Here is a 22,401-nt window from a genome sequence, read left to right as displayed (position 1 = left end):
GCGGGGCCGCTCCGATGAAGTGAGGTGAAGCGGCCGTCGTCTGCCTTTGTGCCGGTTACTGCTGCGAGGTGTTGCTGTGGGGCAGGGAGCTGCTGCTGCTGTGTGCAGAGTGCCGCTTGCTCCCTAGGCAGCCCCAGCCCTGAAGGAAGCACCTCGCATCCAAGAAAAGTAAGTCCGGCTAGGGGTGAGACATGCCTTTTTTGGGGGACGTGGTGGTCTTATCTTTTCCAAGAGGCCTACCTGTTACTTGTTTTTCTAAGTGTTGCTTTAGAGTTGGGAAAAAAAATGGGTCAAATCGCCATCATTTTCACAACTCTTGCTAGAAGTCTCAGAAGAAGCAAACAGGCAAGCATGTAGATGCTTTTCTCTCAGTTTACAGAGATAACATGTTTGCTAGGGTAAGACATAAACGGTTTAAATTCCATAAAAATTGGATGGATGAGTTTTGTCCATTTGATTCTGGAAAAACTTAGCACAGGACTTTTCCTTGTGTGCCTCTTTCAAACAAAGGATGTGCCTTCCCAGAGCCTCTGGATATACAGAAAGGTAGTGGCAGTATTGGCAATTTATGTATGCCAGCAGATTGTACTTTGTTTTTTTCTTGCTGCTGCATTTAATTTTTGTTTTTCCCAGAAAAGACTGCTTTTTAAGTAGTATTTTAAAATAGGAAAAAAAGATCCATTTTTTTTATCCATGTGTTTATCTCAATGGCTTTCTGTTGCTTTGCAACCCAAACTGTAGACATTCCTTTCATACCTTGTTTTAGCAGAGAGCAGGTGTTGGAACTTGCAGGTCACTTCACGAAAGTAAATTTCAGTAAGGACCTTTAGGTATAAAATAGCTGAAACAATGGTAGCCATATACTGAGTTACAGGTACGTGTCATAATAGATGCACAGTTATTGGTCAGAAGCATTTTGTTGGGGACAGAATGCAGGTGCAGAAAACTCGTGAAGTTTTGGTGGAGATGTGTCACCTAGTAAACAGTGAACACTAAATACAGGAATGCTGCTGAAAAACCACCAAGAAAAAACACTTGCTGCATGATCCTAAGTTTTCCCAAGACAGCAGAGCAAATTAGCTTCCCACAGTTGAAAGAGGAAGTTTCTGCTCTCCTCTTACCCTTCTCTCCTTGTGGCCTGCAATGAATTCCCTTTTGTTATCTCTGGTTTTCATCTTTGTTGGGTCAACTGATTTAAATCACTAAAAAATCAGAAAAGTGATTGCTAGAATGGTAGAAGAACTCTTCCAATTTAGTGAATTTAATCAACTTGTGGAAAGAGTTTGACGAGTGACAGAGCCAGAACAAAGGGTGAGGAACAGAACTGACTGGAGAGTAGGGAGAGAAGGAAGAGCAGAAAGAAGAAGGAGTTTGAATTTAGAAAGCGGTGGGATGGGAATGCCCTGTCACTGGCAGGGAATGGTTAGGTCAGCTCAGCTGTAGCCCGAGATGCAGTTCTAAGAGAAAGGAAAAAACCAAACAAAAAACTCCAACAGATTCTGTATTTGATTTTCTAACTGAAACAAATTCCGAGAGTCCAAACTTTAGCTACCTAGTCCAATCAAAAGGGATAACATCGGTTTTAACACAATTTGATAGATAAATTGCTATTTATCCAGGTGTGTGGTCTTGAGATTTTTGTGAAGCTTTACTAAAAAGTGAAAAATCTCTAAAATTCAGTGAATTAGCTTTTAACATGTCACTCACAAAGGCACTGAAAATAACAAGAGTTTTAAGCTACTTCACGTTGCTTATTATTTTAAATGATGTTCCATATCATATTGTTTGCATGTGAACTATATTAAATTGAGGTATGTAAATGATATTCCTCTAGGACTTTTGAAACCAGAATGTGTAAGACAGCAAGTAATATTTAAAAATGTGAAAGCAGTAGAAAATAAAAGGCTACATGGAAGGATGATAATAAGAGCATATTGCTCTGTGCTGAGGAGGGAACATACTGATGTTGAGAGAAGATGGTGTAGTTTTCCTGGTCTTCTGCTTTTATAGAGGCTACTGTTGCTAGCTGGAAAAAAAAATCATCTGGTGATTGTAAATCTACCAAAGACTCTTCACAGCGGAAGAGAGACCACCTCTTTTCTTTCTCCCCTCCTCCTTCCCCTGACATCCATTCACTACGGAGTCTTAAGGTGGCTTTCACTGTCTCATCCTCTTGTAATGGAGGATTTTGCTGTGTGCCTTTGAAAGAGATGTGTACAATCAAAATTCTCTGAGGATTCATTTCCGAGACTGTCACACCTGATAGTTCTGATGATTGTTGTGTGGTATATTTGCTACTTTTACCAGAATCAATCCCTCCCTCCTGTTCTGCCTCTTCTCCATTTTATATCTCTCTCGGGAGCTGCAGAGCAAAAGGTGAAAATGGAAATGCTTGGTCATCATACTCTCAGGCTGGGGTAAAAAAAAATCAAGATGTAAACAAAAATGTTGAGAGAATCAAGTCTTCACCAAGTGTGCGTTATGCTGATACAGTATCTCAAATTATTCAGAGTTAGCTGTGCAGTGTGATAGGAAGAGGAAATTTAGGAAAAGCCTGTAATGAAGATGAAGCAACCATAGAAAAGGGGCGGGGGGGAAGAATCAGTAAGACATTATTTCCTTTCCTCCCCTGTAAAATAAGTTTCTGTCTGGCAAAATGATCTTGTGAATGTATGGGAACAACCTTTGCGTGCAGCCTTTTGCAGAAGGTAACTGTGAACAGGAACCAATGTAATGATGCCCAGCAAACATACAAGTCTCATTTTCTCCTACCTCACCCAACCTGTAGCTATTTATACAGGCACATTAAACATAAGGTCTTCCCTGACTATCAAACTGTAAATTTTAAAGTATGTTTTCTTACTAAAAACTACCATTCTGATTTGATAGTGTCTTCTACCCGGTCACTGTTACACTTTCAGAGGTAGGTATACAAGACAAATGAAGATGATGAAGAATCATGTCCATTGACTGTGATGAGGAATAACATTGTTTCAGCTGTTGGTTGTTAGCAACAGTTTTGACTTGAAAAAGCATTGCCAATGGCTTACCAACATGCAAACATAAGGGCAAACACCATCTCACTGGCAAAAGAACATTATTTTCTAATACAGGCATGATGGGCATCCCTGCATGAGCTGCCCTGGGGTGATGCCAAAGTGCAGTCCCTGAGAGGGAGTCAATTGTGTAGCTGTGAGTGAGCTGTGCTGTGCTGACCAGGGTGGGACCAACAGGGAAAGATACCTCCTGTGCACAGCTGGTTAGCGATTGTGGGAATGGAGCCTTGGTTTCTCCCATATTCTGTGCCTTTTCGGTTTCTGATGTGCTTTGATTATTCTGTACCCCTCTGCTTGTTCTTCACATAGGGCTCGTCGTTGGCTGTCTCTCTTCACATAAAAACTTTTGTCTGAGTTAGCATGGTATGAAATCCAAAAAGTAATGGGCCACCTTCTCTCTCGGCATGTATTGTCAGGGGCCAATTGCTATAAAATTGGTTGCGAATTTAGAAGGCTTTTTCTTCATAAGTCTATGGAAATGAATTGTTATAGTTCAATTATGTTTAAAAGATCTCTTTTGGGTTGTTAGAGAAATTTGGCTTTAAGGCAAAACTGGCTTCTTAGCAATGTTGACTTTTTTGTTGAAACCAAAATCATAAAGGTCACAGAGCTCAGTGCATCCTGGTAGTTCACTGAGCAGAAAGTATCTCTTTGAAAAGGCAGCAATGAAGAAGCAGAATACATAGAAATTCCAATAAGACGTTTTGTTGCCTCTGGCTGTAGTTTATTAAAAAGTACAAAACTAAACCTTAAAAGAGAAAGACAATTATAATTTGCCATTATTTGTTGATCTGACTTTGTGTGCAATTAATATTCAAACAGCGTTCATGGAGATGGTAATGATTTTTGAAAGTGGTTTTTTTTTTTTGTGGTATTAACAGCTCATCATCTGAAACTTATTCTTGAAGTGAATTACTGATTATTTTCTTGTTCACAATACTCAAGTTATTCTGTCAGGAAATGAAAAAAATGTTGTATGACTTAGCTGAATAGTTGACAGTAGCACAAATTGCAAATGGATAATAGTGACACAGAATTAATATTTCAATCTGTATGCTGAAATTTATTAATATAAACCGTATGGATAGTACTTAGGAATCACAAATGGCTTGGGAGATTTAATGGGATGAATCCATAAGAAATATTAGACTGTGACTAGAGTTTTGTGTATCACACGTCTGGTTTTCATTTGGCCAAGTATAAGTCTTGTTATTCATCCAGTAATGTTTTTTGCTGGTCAGTAATATAAGGTCTGCAGACTGTACACCAATGAACCACTTCTAAATTTATTTTCTACATACTGCACTGTAAATTTTTAAGAATGTGCAGGGCTAACTAATTTTATGAAGCAGAGTATTATGGCCTGCTGCAAAGGAGACAGACTGTTTTATTTCACAGAAGCAATGTTTAATTTATTTAATCTAAATTTGTTACCATTCTGCATGAGATGGAGCAGAGCACCTTAAACATATGTTCAAATACACCCTTAAATTTGCTTGGAATCAATGGGATTTAAAATGTGCTTTATATGTCTGGCTGATGAATCAAAATATGTGCTTGCCATGCATTTATAGAAGATAACTATGCAGGGTCTGGTCAGCCAAGAGCTGCATGTCCATCCTTTCCATTGGGAGACCAGGTATATTCCCTCTCAAGACACATTCAGCTCCATATCAGGGCCACACCATATAAGTATGATTGTTCCTTTGTCTGAGCAGGATTGGTTCTTCAAAGAAAGAAATGTCTTAGTTAAGTTTTTTTAATGCAATACTGTTTATTCAGAAAAAAAAATACAAATGAGTAATTTCTTCAATTACTGTAGAGACAGCAGCAGGCACTGCCTTGTGCATTATTTACAATTCTGCTCCTTTAAGTTCTTTACCTCAGGGAGCTGAGTGACTGCTTCTCAAGTAGCTGGTTTGCTTTATACTGGCTTTTTGGTTGTCAGATGGCATGGCTACTTGGATAGGTTACCATAAAACAAGGAAGGATGTGTGCTTGTGGTGTGGTAGCTACTTCATGCATGTTATCTCAGGGTATCTGTGAAGAAACTTCCGTTTGCTCTGTCTTCAGTAGGAATAAGCTAAGATGTCTTCCATTTACTGCAAAATAAGAGTGATCATAGAGACAATTGTTGCGGAGTAGCTAACAAAGTGTAAACCTGTACTTGCGCTAGCTTTACAGGTAATTTCTGTAAATATGCCCTTCTAGGCAGGGGTTGCCAAACTGTCACCTAACTACTCTGTTGTGCGATCTGAGAACCTCTCAGCTACAGGACTTGGTTTCTAATTGGTTGTTTCCCTCTGGCCCAGTCCTTGGGTGGTATTTCCAAAACTAGTTATAAAAACCTTAAAAGGGACTAAAGTTTCAAAATTCAGAGTTCTCCTTTGAAGACACTGAGCATTTTTAGCTGCCACTGAAGTAAGCATTCTAGAGTGCCTAGCTTGGAAAGAAATATACTGGTTATGTGAGTATTGTATTAAATATATTGGGTTTAGGTTTTCATCATCTCATTGACTTTAATGATCTTGAGATCTACTCCCATTTTATCCTGCCTCTGCACAGGAGAGATTACTTGTTTTGTTACTTGCCAAAAGACATCTCTATTTTCAGTTTGCTATCTGTTAAAAAGCAAAAACTTTGGAATATGTTTTGTTTATCTACACAAACCAATGCGATTCCCTCCATTTTTCACTTTAAAAGTCTAGTCATTGAAGGTCTACAGAGTTCAGAATATATATATATGTACTTCCTTAAACTACTGGTTAGAAATTGCTGTTTTAACCAAGTGATATGTTGGTTCATATGTTGGAGGAAGATATTCTTTTCCATATTTCTCTTTCTGTGAATTGTGAATAATATCTTGGGTTTGGGGCCACTCCTGTTTAACATCTTTATTGATGATCTAGATGAGGGGATCGAGTGCACCCTCAGTAACTTTGCAGATGACACCAAGTTGGGTGGGAGTGTTGATCGGCTCGGGGGTAGGGAGGCTCTGCAGAGGGATCTGGACAGGCTGGAGCGATGGGCTAAGGCCAACTGTAGGAGTTTCAGTAAGGCCAAATGCCGGGTGCTGCAGTTGGGCCACAACAACCCCCAGCAGCGCTACAGGCTTGGGGAGGAGTGGCTGGAGAGCTGCCAGTCAGAGAGGGACCTGGGGGTGTTGATTGACAGCCGGCTGAACATGAGCCAGCAGTGTGCCCAGGTGGCCAAGAAGGCCAATGGCATCCTGGCTTGTATCAGAAATAGTGTGGCCAGCAGGGACAGGGAAGGGATCTTACCCCTGTACTCAGCACTGGTGAGGCCGTACCTCGATTACTGTGTTCAGTTTTGGGCCCCTCACTACAAAAAGGACATTGAATTACTCGAGTGTGTCCAGAGAAGGGCAACGAAGCTGGTGAAGGGTCTGGAGCACATGTCGTACGAGGAGCGGCTGAGGGAACTGGGGTTGTTTAGTCTGGAGAAGAGGAGGCTGAGGGGAGACCTCATCGCCCTCTACAGCTACCTGAAAGGAGGTTGCAGAGAACTGGGGATGAGTCTCTTTAACGAAGTAATAAGCCAGAGGACAAGAGGTAATGGCCTCCAGTTGCGCCAGGGAAGGTTTAGACTAGATATTAGGAAGCATTTCTTTACAGAATGGGTTGTTAGGTGTTGGAATGGGCTGCCCAGGGAGGTGGTGGAGTCCCCATCCCTGGAGGTGTTTAAGAGTAGAGTCGACATAGCGCTGAGGGTTATGGTGTAGTTGGGAACTGTCAATGTTAGGTTAATGGTTGGACTGGATGATCTTCAAGGTCTTTTCCAAGCTAGACGATTCTGTGATATCTCTGGTAAGGATGATGTCCTTTTCAATAAAACTACCTGTTAAAATCATCCTTATCACTGCATAAATGAATTACTTCAGTTAGTATAATCAAGCTATGAATGTAAGACTAACCTGTACTCTAATCTCTGAATTGATAGAAAAATGTAGCCCAAATAGACAATAAACAGAAATTGGCAATATGGAGAATTGCCTTAAAATAGCCTCACAGTGTCTTAGGATGAGTTTTTTTTTTTTAAAAAAGAATAGTTATTAATGTGATGAGAAGAGAAATACTGGCAGCAAGAGTTCTCACTTGAAAGCAAACCTTAAAGAAATAGTATATTCAATAAACAGAATTATAAAAGTTCTTTAGAGCGGAAGGAGGCCTAGTTTTGGGGTTTTTTTTAATTTTATTTAAGTTCTGAAGAAATCTATTCTTACGTTGTATTAAGAGATGTTATGTGCAAAAACAATTAGCAGAACTGCACCCAGAGTGCCAAGATGATGTATTGTCCAGACACATATAAGGCAACATTTAAAAAGTAAGGGGGGGGGGGGGGAAATCAAGTCATGAGTGGCAAAAATCAGATCTCAGCACCAGCCATTCGTAGCTGTCCTTGAGATAAAGAGTAATGGGACAGGGCCATGTGATGGCCCTTTGCCTGACCGGCTAAAAATAAACACTGTACACACTTCATATGCATCTCTGCCTTTAGTGTGTGGGAGGGTAGCAAAATCTACAGAGGAACAGATGCTCTGCTCTTGTCCCTTTCACAGCACCCTCCCAGGCTCTTATCCCTGCCCCTCCGCTCAGTGAAGCTACATACAAGTGAAAGGCCTCTGTTTAATTCTTAATCCCTACATGATGGGAGCAGGTCTATGGATGTAGCTGAGGATTAACTGGTCCTTTAAAATAATGTTAATTTTATCTATGTTTAAAAATATCTGATTCAGGCTTTTATATAAAAGTAACATAAATTAAAAAAACAAACCAAAATACTTTATAGATTTATTTACTCACAACAAAAGAATAAATCTCACACCTCATGGCTAATAAGAACAATTTCTCATTGCTTTGTTAAGAATCTTGCCAGTGTAAAGAAAAAGGATCAAATATTACTTCAGGGAAGTACTGTGCTATGAAACTGATTGACAGTAAGAATACCTGAGTGAGTAGAAGTATCACAGAAAATAAAGGAAAGAAAGATTCTTGTTCTATTCAACACGGCATATTCCATAAGAAGTTCAGATTTCTTTATCAAAAATTTGTTTGTTTATAGTTGTCCAGCATTCTGTTTTTCATTGGGGGTTGCTGGGTTTGGTTGAATTTTTTTTATCCAAATTCTTTGCAAACTGCCAATTTAGCATCTAAGGTGATGATTTATGGTGGAAACTTGCTGACCCTTGACTGTAGGAATATAGTAAACGTATTTTAGCTAGGTACTCTGAAGGCTTTGAAATGAGTATTGATGGTTATTAATGCAACATTCTGTGTTTTGGAATGAGATTAACAGTGGCACTTCAGTTGAAGAATTTTCCTGGTTCACATCACATTACCCTGAAATTACATTTGAAATCTCTTGATTGCTTTGTTTAGCCTTTGGGCAGACATTCAAATGCTAGTCAGAAACATTAAGGGCTTGTGGCATAGGTGTAGGGATTCAGTGGCTGTGAAGTACATCGTGGGGTTGATTTTTCTCTTGACTTGAACTAAATTAAGTGAAACCTCTCTTAAGCCAGAGGTATTGCAGCAACGCAAAATGAGCATGAAAGGATAGTCAAGCACAGAGACTTTCTGCAGGCTGTTTCCTCTTATTCATTCATTCATTGCTTCAACATGTGAGGAACACAGAAGCCAGGTACAGTGCCAATAGGACATCCATCATGATGGCAGAAAGGGAATGAGGAAGTACCACTGCCCTGCTTCCTCTGCTAAGCAAATACAGATCTCTCTCTAATTACATAGTCTGATTTCAGATATGTGTTATAGATTTCCAAAATATATGTTAAAGGCTGCAAGTTGCAACCATTATAAATTACTCCAAAATGAACATTTTGTGGTTTCATCTTGTAAATAAATATAGTCTGCATATTCGACTTATAGTAATATTTTGCCTTGTTTTTGTAAGAAAAAATATGCATATACAGCTATCGTTATGTGGTTATATTCAATAACTAAAGTTAAATTTGTGCTACACATTTTTTAAAATCTCAATTTTAAATGTTTTTCAGGATGTCCTTTCTCCTAATCTACTGTGTCTTTCACAGCCCTTTTCCTCTCACCATTTCTAATTCACCTGTAAAACATGAACGTCCCTCATCCTCTCATCTACCAAGTCACTCTGGGCCATTAGGGTCCATGTTTTCTTTGCTTTTGTCATAAAACTTTTCCTGCATCCCGGTGTTTTGGAGCTCTTTTCTGCCCTCAAATCCTTTTTTAAGATTTATGTTGATCTTTGTGCTGGTCTTCCCTTTGTGCTTGTGTCAGGATAGACTCTGCTGTCCAAGCAATTGCTCGTAGACCCTCCTAGACCCCTGCCCTTCCTCAGTTCAAAAGAAGTGCTAACTAATATGATAGTGAAGCATTCAGTCAGATGAGCGGCAGGCTTCCTGAAACGGCATTCTCTGTGCAGTGTCTGTTAGAGTGACTCGCAGTGACAGATCTGCAGCGTGGAACAGAGCCAGAGAATCCATGAAGAATGAAAGATGTCCAGGCTAGCTAAGCAAATTGGATTGTATAGGGGAAAGATTGAATGTGTGAGAAATTAAGATAGACTGGTTTTTAAAAAGGAAAAAAAAAGTGCAGCACCATTGTCAAGTGTTCTGTCGATCTTAATTTCTTACAGTTTTAACTGCATTTCTTCCCTTCTCTGGCATCTCTTAGGAACTCGGTGATGATGATACCAGTTATCTGCCACTACTATATTAAGGAGATGTTTCTTCCAAAATTATGAAAAATGATGTCATTCTCTTATGAGATTTGTCACTAAGCTTCAGAGTCATTGTGGTGACTCGTAGGGCTAAGCATTCCATAAAGCTGTTAGTGCAAACTCTGAAAACTTTTTCAGATTGCATGTCAAAGATTATCATAGACCTTGATATGTATGAAAAAATCAGTCTGTTGCGTCGAAATTCTGCATTCCAGAAAGGCAAATCAGTACAGAGTCAGTGAGGAGAAAGAGTATGGTGGTCCATGGGATTAGAAGTGTACAGTGTGAGATTAGAAGCATAATTACACTACACAGTGAAGTATGATATCGAAATAATTGATCTAACCACCACTAAACTATTTCCAGAAGTGAATTAGTACAACCACATTAGTTTGGTGTTGAGTACATGTTGAGGAAGACTCGGCTGTCTTGGTGATGGGGCACATCGGTTTGAAAGGAATGTGCTAACATATCTATACAGCTCTTAGAACCAGGGGCATGCGGGTATAGAGTGTCTGCAGTGTGCTGTTCAGATTGGCATGATGTCCCAATCAGCTTGAACTGCTTCACGTTGCATACCATGTTGTAAGATGGATGTGCTGTAAAAGAGCTTGACTTGATTAGCCAGGCAACATGAGCATTAACACAAGATAGGATTTCTTTCTCTGAATGTACCACCAGAGAGGTACAGCTCTGTTTAAACTAAGGGACGGTGTTAGCAGAAGAGCGTAAGTCATTGACTGACTAGGAATGCATTGAGTCTAAAAATCAAAAAGAATTTTCTGCTAGGTCAGAGACAGTTTGAGACTGCCATCTGATCAAGTAGTTATAAAAGGGGATTTGGTCAGTATCTGAAGAGGATTAAGTGACACGACTGCAAGTGTAAGAGTGGGTCGTTTGCAGTGATTCAGGAGTTCCCTTCTAGTCCTATTTTCAATTCTGTTCAAGTGCCAGAGTCAGCAATAAATTCCACTATTGAATAGTCTGGGAAGAGCAGGATCCTAATTATTCTAACCTTGTGGAGTATTAATTGGCTCTTATCTTTGTACATATATTTCAACTGGTGCATCTATATATATTTCAGTTAATAGAGTTGAGGGGTGAAAGGAGTGGGTTCTCTGGTAGCCAGAGTATATAACCTTAAAAATGTGTAGGGAATTAGGCTTCTTCAGTTGTACCGTTAATGAAACAATTTTGTTTAATCTTGATTCTTTTTAAATAACGGTGATAGAATCAGGGAGATCCTGGTCAAATTTCTAGTAGAAATATGCCAAACAATATACATCATGATTTCAGTCATTCTAGTCATGAGGACTTGAGAACTGCTGAATTCAGCCAGATGAAAAGTCCACCTAACCTAGTATCCTGTCTTAGTAAGTAGATACTTACAGAAAAACTGTACGGAGGCAGTCATACTTACAGTGATTTTTCCATCATCCTCTTCTAGCCTTCAGTGGCTAGGAGACTCTTTTGTGTAATAGTTACTGCTGACCTACTGAATAGTACTGCTGAATTCATGAAGTCATGATTTTTTTTTTTTGATCCATGTACGGTTTGGGCCCTGCAATATCTAATGAATATGAGTTTAGTTTATTATTACCAAAAAATGTGCATGCCTTCTGACATTTGTATTATGAAAACTAATGAATAATTATTCCCAGATCACCTTTTTCATAAAATTAATGACTTAGTACAGCTCTAGCATATCCTTCTTCAGATATTTTTCTAATTCTACCATAACCTTTTTGATAATGAAATGACTAAAACTGCATATAGTATTCATAATGTGTCTGTGGCCTGAATGTATCCAGGGCAGACTTCTTGTGTTTGTTCTGTTATTTTTAAATAATTCCTAAGTTTCTGTTTGCTTCTTGAACTGCCAGATGTCTTCAGATTTCTTTCCTGGGGATACTGACTAACACCCCATGTATATATGTATATGTGTATTTTCCCTTCCTCTCTTGATGTGCATTACACTTACTGACACAAAATAGCCTCTGGCATTTTATCATCCATTCAGTATTGAACCATCCTCTGAAGCTTTTCACAGCCAGCTTTGGATTTCCTCATCCTAATCGTTTTGTGTCATCTGATTTATTTTTTTTTTCTTTGTCTCATTATGTTTGTACTTTCCCATATCATTTATGAATATATTGAAGGGCCCAGATCTCTGTTGAGCCTATGTCAGTGAATCCTGATACTTTCTTAGTGTGAATATTTCTTTATGAAGAAAAGTATACAAGCAATATCTGACTTATAAAAATCACTCATCCTTTTTTCCTTCTTCCTGAAATGAATTTTTACCATTTTAGTTTCGTTGTTTATTTACTGCGTAAGTAGATGTGTTTTTCATTCATTTTCATGATGTAGTTCTGTTTTTCAAAGGATTTGTAGGATAATGGGAAAACAACAGAAATTCACTGCTATTTGATGATTTAATTATCGTATATGTTGAGTTTAATGGCTCTAACATTTTTATTTCATCAAGGTATGGGATTCTGGCAAATACTGACAATTGAGAGTGATTGTTGGGAAAAAGTATATAAAAGAAACTGTTCTTTTTATTTTTTGAATGTTAGCATGTAAAGGTTGTCTTTGACTGTCTACAATCTTCTATTGGCTTAATCCACTATGCTTACTTATTAAGCTATGAATACCTGCAAATCCTTTAAAGGATTAACTGTATCTGCCTGCTAAGCTTTCCAAGGCAGTTAAAAATAACCGCAGGCTGATTCTACTGACACACTAAAAATTGGACCTACTCTACATTTTATGTTGTATTTGCTGCTGCTTTGACAGATGTAATACAGTCTGGAGGTACTTAAACCTTCCATGAAGATTCAGGTTGACCAAGTGCTCTCAGACCCCTGTTATAATTAGCAGCTGCTTTCCCTTACAGCCCATAGAGAATCAGCATTGGCTTTGTCTTATAAAAACTGCCAGTGACCAAGAACATAGAAGGTGGAAAAAGAAATTCAGCTTAAACAAATGCGTGGAATAAAGGTATCCTTCTCTGTAGAAAAGGCCAGGACTTGTGCAACGTGGTCTGACCATTCTTGCAGTGCAGTCCTTTATGTATGGTATGGCTCTTGCTAGCTGCAGTCATTGACTTCAGAAAGTGTGGATCTCTTCCACATTTACAGAATTATTGTTATATTCTAATACAGTATGAGCATGTAAGCTGGATGCTGCTAGATATTACTAGGAAGGGAGCCAAAGAAATGAGATTGACTCTAGAGGAAGCCTCACAAGGAATGCAGTTTCTCTCGGTGCTCCAGAGAGTACATGAGACAGCAGTACATTAAAATGTGTACTGACTACCTATATGCTCTATTATTCCTGCTGGCTATCAGGGAAGAAGTGTTGGCTTTCACCTTCTTCCTAGGTCAAAGAAGTTAAATTGTGGCATATATAAAATGGAAACTTTGAGACAAGGTTTTTCACTTTTCATTGTCTTTTGCCAGATGTTTTCTCTCTGAAGTCTTGAACTGGTACAACAGAAATTTCAAGTTGTAAAAGGGTATCATACATGCTGTTTTCTTGTTGGAAAAGGACAATACTTGATGTGGATCCTTCTTTGCTACGGTGGTTCCTACCTTCCTTAACAGATTCTTTAGGTTCCTGCCAAAAAGCAGAAGTTAGAGTGTACATAACAGTGGAAACTGGTTCTAGCAGTTTTAAGAGCTAAAGGAATATAACATGGCATAAAGCTACTTTGCTCCCAAGTGATAGGCCTCAGGCTAAATAATACTTAGGTAGGTGCATGAATCCTGCATTTTTTCTGAGATGATGAAGGAGGAATATTGGAAACCAAATGCACTGAGATGGAGGTACTCACAGAGGGCAACTCTGTCAGCATCCCTTATAAGGAACTCCTGACTGTAAAGCGATACGTACTTGGGTCGTGGCTTGCCAGCCACCTGGTCAGAGTGTAAAGCACTGACACAAGTGCAGAAGGAAAATTGGATTCATCAGTGTGGATTCAACTGTCAGTCCCAAAATAATGTTTTACATGGAAAGGCTGCTAAACTTCTTTAGAGTTTAGCTATTCTAGGAGCTAAGTAGTTGTTACTTAATTATTATGCTGTTTGGCAGGGGAAGGGCTGTAGATTTTCCTGCTCTTCTAAATATGTAAGCAAACACTGCACAATCCAAGCTGAAGGTTCTGTCTTGGATGTAATAAGCAGTATAACTCCATTAACATTAATATGTGCTACTTTATGTCTAAAATACTTCTGGGGACTGATTAAAGTTTGTGCTGAGGCAACTTCATACTGAGCTACATCAGGAGATCAGATTATCCTTTTTACTAGTTCAGCCTAAGGGAAGTCAACAAAACTTGGGAGAGCGATAACATTTTAAACTATTTTTATAGTCAGTGTCTGCCCATGTATGGCCCTAGCTGACCTGAGCAAGTGCCACGGTTAAGCAGATACATTGCTTGTAATATTTCAGCAATGTCTTTTAGAACTAGTTGCAGAATTTCTACGATGCATTGTATTGCACTATGCAGGCAATAGACAGCATGGACTTACCAGTTAGATTGTATGGTTCTACTTATTTCAGTGCTGATTTTTCTAATTAGGCATATACTGCTTAATGTGTGGGTTTTATCTGAACTTCACAAAAAACTGTCAGGTTAAATTTTACTCGACGTATATTTTGGAGGGGGAAAAATGGACTTTTACAAAATGCAGTTCCTAATATAAACTATTTAGTACTTTGGTATGCATAGAAACTAGCATTCTTATGTTTTAAATAAGAAATCGTGTGGAACCCAAGCTTGTCAGTTCTTTGCCAGAAACCTGCTGGTTCCCTGCCAGCTCATCTACCCATCCACTTGGCAGGTTGCCCAGCCTTCCAAAAGCTGCAGCTGCCTCTGTGTTGAGGATGGCAGCACTTCCAGGGCTGCAGGCTCCAGAGCAGGCGGCCAGATGGACTTCTTCTCAGGTACCACACAAAGGGTCCCCATCGGCGTGGGGTGATGTGCTGCGCAGACAGCCTCCTGGCAGGGTGGTAGACTAAGGAACTTCCAGGTCTGGAGATGTTCTACCTTTGCTAGCTTTCAGTAGTTTTCTAAGACATTGTTTTATAAGTGGACATCCTATTCCTGTCACTAAGGAAGACTTTGTGTCTGAAAAGAGGGATGTATGCATTTAACACATCACTCTGTAGCAGTCCTGCTTCTAAGGTTCATGTAGAAATGACACACAAGACCACAGCATGTCTAGAGGAATGTTGCTTTTTAAATTGGAATTTGGCTTTTGACAGAGCATTGGGTTTTGTTGGGGTTTGGGGTTTTCTTTTTATCTTAACAGACATTCCTGTTTCTCCTACAAATATCTAATCTTATTTTAGATTCATCTAGACCTCAGCAATATCTTGTGGACTAACATGCAATTTTTTAATCAGTTGGATATTCATGGTAGTTAATACGCCCTTGGTATTAATAATGTATTGTGGAAGGACTGTAATAATAAATAAAAGCTGATAAGCTTTATGTTGATGTGTGCATGGTTGTTGACCTTAACAGTTTTTCTCCTTTTTAGTGCTGAGAACAGTACAATTTAATAGCACAGAGCAATGCTAGTGAAATTTTGGAGATTGTAACTCTTCATGTTTGTATAAAAGTGCTAACCATTACTCAAACAGCTTAATAAATAATAAAAGCACACAAAACAATTTTGCTTTTTTCTGATTATTCTTTAATAGTTCACTGCATTTTAAATAACTTGTTAGAAACCTTATCTTACATAACACAGCTCTACTCCAAAAATAAATCAATTCCACAATAGTAGGCATGATTGGAGAAGAACTTCCTTTTCTGCTCCAGCTATTGCCTGTAGATTGCTACTAGATGCCATATAAATAAATAAATCTCTGGTTTACTGAAGTTAAATAATTATATTGAAAGAGACATGTTAATGTAATGAAGCAACTGTGATACACCAAATAGAGTGTTGCCTGGAGACGATACTTTTTTTTGTAATTACCCTGAAGGAAATTTAGTGAAGAATTTTTAATGTAATACACTAGAGCATAAGATAATTAATGCTTCTTACCATTAATTTGTCAAATAGAAATATAATACTATAGAAGATGGCATTCTGATAGATTTTCTCCAGGTTAGTAACTTTTTCAGCAACTTTACTTAATAACTTTACTTCATACCTTGCCCCACTAAAGTTAGTAAGTCCGCTCCTGAAGTTCCTAGTTGGGTAGAACACTGGTTTCAGAATCTAGGTGGATAATCATTTGCTTATATAGCGTTATCTAGCAGTGGAAGAACTGAAGAACCAAATGATGCCTTCTTTAATTGGACCAATGGCTCATCAAAATCAGTACCAAAGGATAGAAGCACTATAATTTAAAAAAAATATATATATATTTCTCTTCTGTTTCTCAGCTAATACAATAAACTGGGCTGGAGAAGGTTGGCCTTGTGCATTTAGGAGATGCTTCCAATGAGCTGTCCAAAATGAAACCAAGCTCAGTTGATGTGCCTCTGTGCTAGTCCAGTTCTATGTGTATTGAAAGCATTGGAGCTATGCTATAATAAAATCAGAAGGAAATAGACATAAATCATGCACGCTGTTTCTCACTGAAATGATGACAAGTAGTTTCTCTTTGATATTTATAGTTCTTTTGCACCAGTCAATATAAAAATTTTGGTAACGTTTTTCACAACAGTTACAGATGAAAAGTAGGTGCCTAACTCCATTTCTGCTTACAAACTTAGCAACAACATGCTTATATAAAATAGACTATGATGGTCATATATTCAGCTACATACTGGCATAGCTCCAACTGCATATCTGTTGACTTCATGAGAATTTAGATACAGACTTAAAGTTAAGCCCATGCTTAACTGCTTTGTCAATCTGTCTCTCCCTCTCTCATAGCTCTTAATATCGTATCAAATCTATGAAATTTAGCTCATGCCAACAGACAAATGAACGTTCAGCTATTTCTATATGTTTTTTGTACCCAAAATCATGGTTGATTTACTCTTATTCCAAGCCCAAAGAAAAGCCTGTATCCACTGTGACTTCCATAGTGGTATTCTGTGGGTGTGAGCGTCTGTGTGTGTCTGTTTTCAAAGGTGATGTATGTGCCTCTTGTCTAACCAAAACTTCTGTAATCAGACTGCATTTCACAACAAATTATTTCTAGTGAATCTGCTTCCAAACTCCTGCTTTTTGTGGTAGATGTAAATGAAGTTCTCTTCTTTTGTGGCTTTTGGTTTAAATCACTTAATGTTTATCACAGTTATTGATACCTGTTTTTCATTGTAGTTAAAAATGTTTAGAGCAAAATATTACTTTAATAATAGTAGCAAAGATTTAGCACAAGAGCTAAATTATAGCCTGAGACTGTATATGAGATGACAAAACATAAAAGTTATTACACAAAGGAAAGTATAATAAAGTTATGGCTGTAGGCAGTGGCTTTAATTAACCGTATAGGCTTTTCTAATACTTAATAAACTAAGAGATTTTACCAGAAGTGTAACCTCATATTTCTGTGATTTATGTGCATTCTTCCCCAAAATAGCATTCATCTACAATAAGATTTAGTTGGGCTTTTATGCCTGACCAAACTAATGCGTGTGATATTAGACTGTCCAGAGAGCTATGGATATATTTAAATAAAAAGATTTGTAAGTGCTCCAATTATTTTGATAAATCAGTAGCTAAGTGACAATATTGGCATAGATTAGAATGAAAAAAATATTTTAAGCACACATTTCCTTAAATTTTAGTTCCTAAAAAAATTTGACAGCATGTCCATGTATCTCTTCATGTTTTTAGTGTTTGCTAGATGTAATGTGTCCTGTAAGGCAAGGGACAACAGAATCAAGAAATAAACATCTGAGCACATCACATGTCCAATTAACTCTGGCAAGGCTAGTAAAGTCAAGTGAATATCAAAGCAGTGCTGTCTGGAAGCAGCTTTGTATTTTAGATCGTACTGGAGGTGGCAGGATGCTAGCTAGACAAAGCAAAAATACTCCAGGCAGCTGAATTTTCTGCATCCACTAAGACCATCTTATACCCTGATGAGGTCACAGCACTACAGCATTTTCAAGTGTCAGATCTCATCTCTTCACTGTTTCTAAGCGGCAGAGAGGAGGAGGGAAGCATTCCCCTCACAGAATGTAAAATATGTGCTAATGTCATTACAAGGTAATGCAGTGAAGCAGAAACCACAGTTAACATCACACAGCCTCTCCTCAACCACCTCCACCACGTTTGATTATGACAATAACTTTCAATAGATTTCAGTGCAACAATCCTCAGGCAGAAATTCTGGTGATTGTCTAATCCCAGGACCTATGCATGTTAAAAGTAGCTTTCCTTTTTCTAGCTCTTGATACATGTAGTTATCCTGTGTCCCATTTAATGAAATGGAATGATTAAATGATTGCTTTACTGGTCTGCTGCATTCATTCATGCTTGATACTCAAAAATGTGGGTGAATTTCTCAGCTTGAGTATTGCAGTGTCAATCTAATGGTACTCCTTTGGCAAAACTATGTGGGATTTATCTTGAGAATCAATTCCATGACCTTCTGACTAGAAATCTAAATTCTTCACTGTATGTTTCTGCATAGAAAGGAAATACATACTCCATTTACTTTATGTAACTCAAACAACACTGTATTACACTTGGAAGTTGTATAGCTTTGTCTCTTCTCACTCAAACCTATTTTGCAGTCAGGCAGTATCCTCAAGTAAAATGCTCACTTTCCATTTACACTTGAGTAATGGAAGAAATTTTAGACCTATCAAGTATTACACAATATTCACTATTATTACTGTTGTCAACATTTGCAGCTCATAATAACCTACTTTTTTAGTTGCCAGAATAGTCAAACATAATAGTTTGTTAGTTCTAATACGGGTCCTAAAACTAGAACAAACAGCTATCCTCAGCTTTGGGATGGAGGAAGGAATGTTTCTTTGGGAAACAACGTGAGAATTGGGCTTAGCTTGCATCTCGCAGCTAATTTGCAGCTGACAAGCATTGGAAATTTCCCATCACTTTTCTAATATTTCTATTTCATTGAAACTAAAATTATAATAACCTCATCAAAATTTTCCAAAGGGAGATTTCTCAGGTTTAGAATGGAATTTCTGGTCTAGAAAACAGAAACACGCACAATGACTCAGTGGTTAGGTTATTAAATGATTAGATTCGGAGTAGGGAGCTCAAACTGTTTCCCCTCTCCTAATTCCACGTTTGTATGCACTGCATGTTTTGAATCTTTTCCCTCTGCAACCTGAAGAGATCTGAGTTTTGTTCTCACATAGAGGCCAAAAAAAGTAAAAACTTCAGTAAGTCAGTAGTGCCTGTTTTCTAGTTAATCTTAGTGTTGGTCCTATCTTTCCTGACACTGAGAATTTAACATGGGCTGAGATGAGTACATTTATTTTAACTGTCAGGATGGTCTCTGGGGTCAGGGAAGGGAACAAGGAAAGAATAAATAACATGGAAGATTGCTTCTACAGAAAACTAAAAATATCATTGTGCTTCTGCATTTCTCTAACTGCATCAAAACTTGATCTTCTTGCTACAATTTTGGACACAAATAGAATTTAGCAAATGGATATATATGCTATAGATGCAGCACAGGCATATGCTGACATACGATTACCATATGTCAGTCTGCAGTGATTCTCTAGCTCCTTGAGACATGTTTTGTTCTTTAAATAGCTTTCCATCTTTTTAGCATTTTGGAACATGTGACTATTTTCATTAACTTTTTTTTCTCCTTCCTTTGAAGCCACATGCATTTACAACTAACTTAGGCAGAAAAGCTGATAGAAAGAAGCTAAAATAGCTTTCAGAGATTACTACTACAAATACATTTGGATCTTGAAGAGCCAACACGAACTATTGAAACCAAATAAAATCTACATTGATCTTTATAAGTAACGAAAACATTATATGGATTGGGATTTTTGTCCTGAATGCATCCAGGATCACATACAATATTTTATTTCTGGTATGTAACACAGCAAGTTAAAATTTAATAAAAAAAAAAAAAAAAAAGAGAGAAAACCTTTGTATTTAATCACACATCATTAAATACTGAGGCCTTGACTTGAACTGGAAACTGCCTGAGTCAGAACCTTACAGTCTCAGACAGAAAAGAATTCCTAGCTGCCAACAGGGTATTTCCTGATGGTTTTCACAACAAACAAACAAAAAAACTGGATATCTTCATATGATCTGCAGATGTGCAACAGGAAAGCATTTAGATGCAAGTTTTGCAGAGGCCTACTATTTTAGGCAAATAATAGATAAACAAACCTCCTATCTCTTAAAAAAACAACTCCATGAGAATAATCTTAACATCTTTCAGCAAATTGTGAGACACACAAAATACACTCAATCTTATGTTCTTAAATTCCTAAAAGTTTTGGAAGAAAAAATACTTTAAAGAACTTTAAAAAAAAAGAAGGAATCATAATGAGAACATACACAAAGATTCCTCTGCACTGTGTGCAGGTAGAAAAACTGTACTGAACACATTCTTTGGCTTTTGCAACATCTCATATAGGCTTTATCATTTGTATGATACTTCATTTGTATGAAATAATGAATCATGATTTCATTAAATACTTCATGAAATACTTCATTTCTATCTTTAGTGAAATAAGAATTGCTTTATGCTTCTCAAGAGAGAAACCATCTCTTTCTGAATGTCTGGAGAAATGCTGAGAATAACTGCCATAAACAAGTAATGAGTGAGCATTTACTTACCTTTTCTGATTGATAGATTATTCCTGCCTGGAGACATAACATAATTTCTCAATAAACTCCAGCTTTCTAACTGTTGCAATACCGAGGACACCAAGCATTAGACTTTGCTACAAAGTGTATGTATCAGCTTAAGCCAGCACCGGAAGAATTCTTAAGACTGGACTGAAAGAGCCAACGTTTACGCAAGGCCTCTGATTCAACACAGGTACATTCACTTTCTGTTTATGCATCTCAGAATGGGTCAAAGTGCTCTGCAGTGTAGAAGGGCATAAAGTAGTGCTTGACGTGTTGGACATAAATACATATGTCATGCAGACATCTACTGTTCTGAATAACTCAGTTCCTGCTTGTGCTACAAGGCACTGATGTAGTCATAAAATGTTTTAGAGAACTGATCCTTTTGCTCTTAACTGAGTAACACTTGAAATTTTGCCCCTCTGCAAATTAAGGATTGGGCCTTAGTATACTTCTGCTGAAATAAAGGCTTTTCTGTCAATTTGAGTGTTTAAGTGGAAACCAAAGTTCCACTAGCTAGCCTTCTTTACAGGAGGGTAAACAACCCAAAACATATGGTGATATGTGTATAGTTTTCCTTCCACAACCACCTTGATTTCTGGAGTAATTGTAATGAGCTTCAGCAAGGCCAAGTGCCAGGTCCTGCAGTTGGGCCACAACAACCCCATGCATCGCTACATGCTTGGGGAGGTGTGGCTGGAGAGCTGTCTGGAAGAGAAGGATCTGGGGGTTCTAACCGACAAGCAGCTGAACATGAGCCGGCAGTGTGCCCAGGTGGCCAAGAAAGCCAACGGCATCCTGGCTTGTATTAGAAATAGTGTGACCAGCAGAAGTAGGGAGGTGATAGTCCCCCTGTACTCTGCACTGGTGAGGCCACACCTTGAGTATTGTGTCCAGTTTTGGGCACCTCAATACGAGAGAGATATCGAGGTGCTGGAGCGAGCGCAGAGGAGGGCAACGAAGCTGGTGAAGGGCCTGGAGAACAAATCCTATGAGGAGCGATTGAAGGAGCTGGGACTGTTTAGTTTGAGGAAGAGAAGGCTGAGGGGAGACCTCATCACTCTCTACAGCTACCTGAAAGGACATTGTAGAGAGATTGGTGCTGGTCTCTTCTCACAGGTAATTAGCAATAGAACAAGAGGGAATGGCTTTAGACTGCAACAGGGGAGGTTTAGACTGGACATTAGGAAAAAATTTTTCACAGAAAGAGTGGTCAGTGGAATAGGCTGCCCGGGGAGGGGGTGGAGTCACCATCCTTGGATGTGTTTAAGGGTCGTTTAGATGAGATGTTGGGGGATATGGTGTAGGGGAGAACTTTGTAGAGTAGGGCTGATGGTTGGACTCGATGATCCCAAGGGTCTTTTCCAACCTGAATGATTCTGTGATTCTGTAACTGGGTGTGCAAATTTCTTCTGGATGACACCAGAAGGGAAAAATGACAAAGATGATCTAAAACCATTTTTTGTTACATATCCTAGGAAAACCTTACATGGCACAGTTTGGGTGATCCCTGGACTTAAACCCATTAACAGAAAAAGATAGTGGTGCTATTATGAGAGCCAGATGGAGGGAAAATACATAATAATACCATATGCAAGCAAAATCAGGGCAGATCTAGAATGAGGGAAGGGGGAGGTAAATGATGCCATGAATGAGTTATCAGGTACAATAATGTGAGGAAAAGATAAGCACCTCTTTTCAAAAAGGGGAATCATAGAAATTTGTTGAGGATATTGTGGCATGATTCCTCTAAATCCTTTATGCTCCATTGTTCTCTATGTTTCTCAGTGGTACTCCCCTGCTCTCAGTTTTGCACCCGCTTGTTCTCT

The sequence above is a fragment of the Strix uralensis genome, chromosome 1 (assembly GCF_047716275.1).
Source record: "Strix uralensis isolate ZFMK-TIS-50842 chromosome 1, bStrUra1, whole genome shotgun sequence".
Classification (NCBI taxonomy): Eukaryota; Metazoa; Chordata; class Aves; order Strigiformes; family Strigidae; genus Strix; species Strix uralensis.
The sequence above is the reverse complement of the archived record's forward strand: the minus strand, read 5'-3'. Positions refer to the sequence as shown.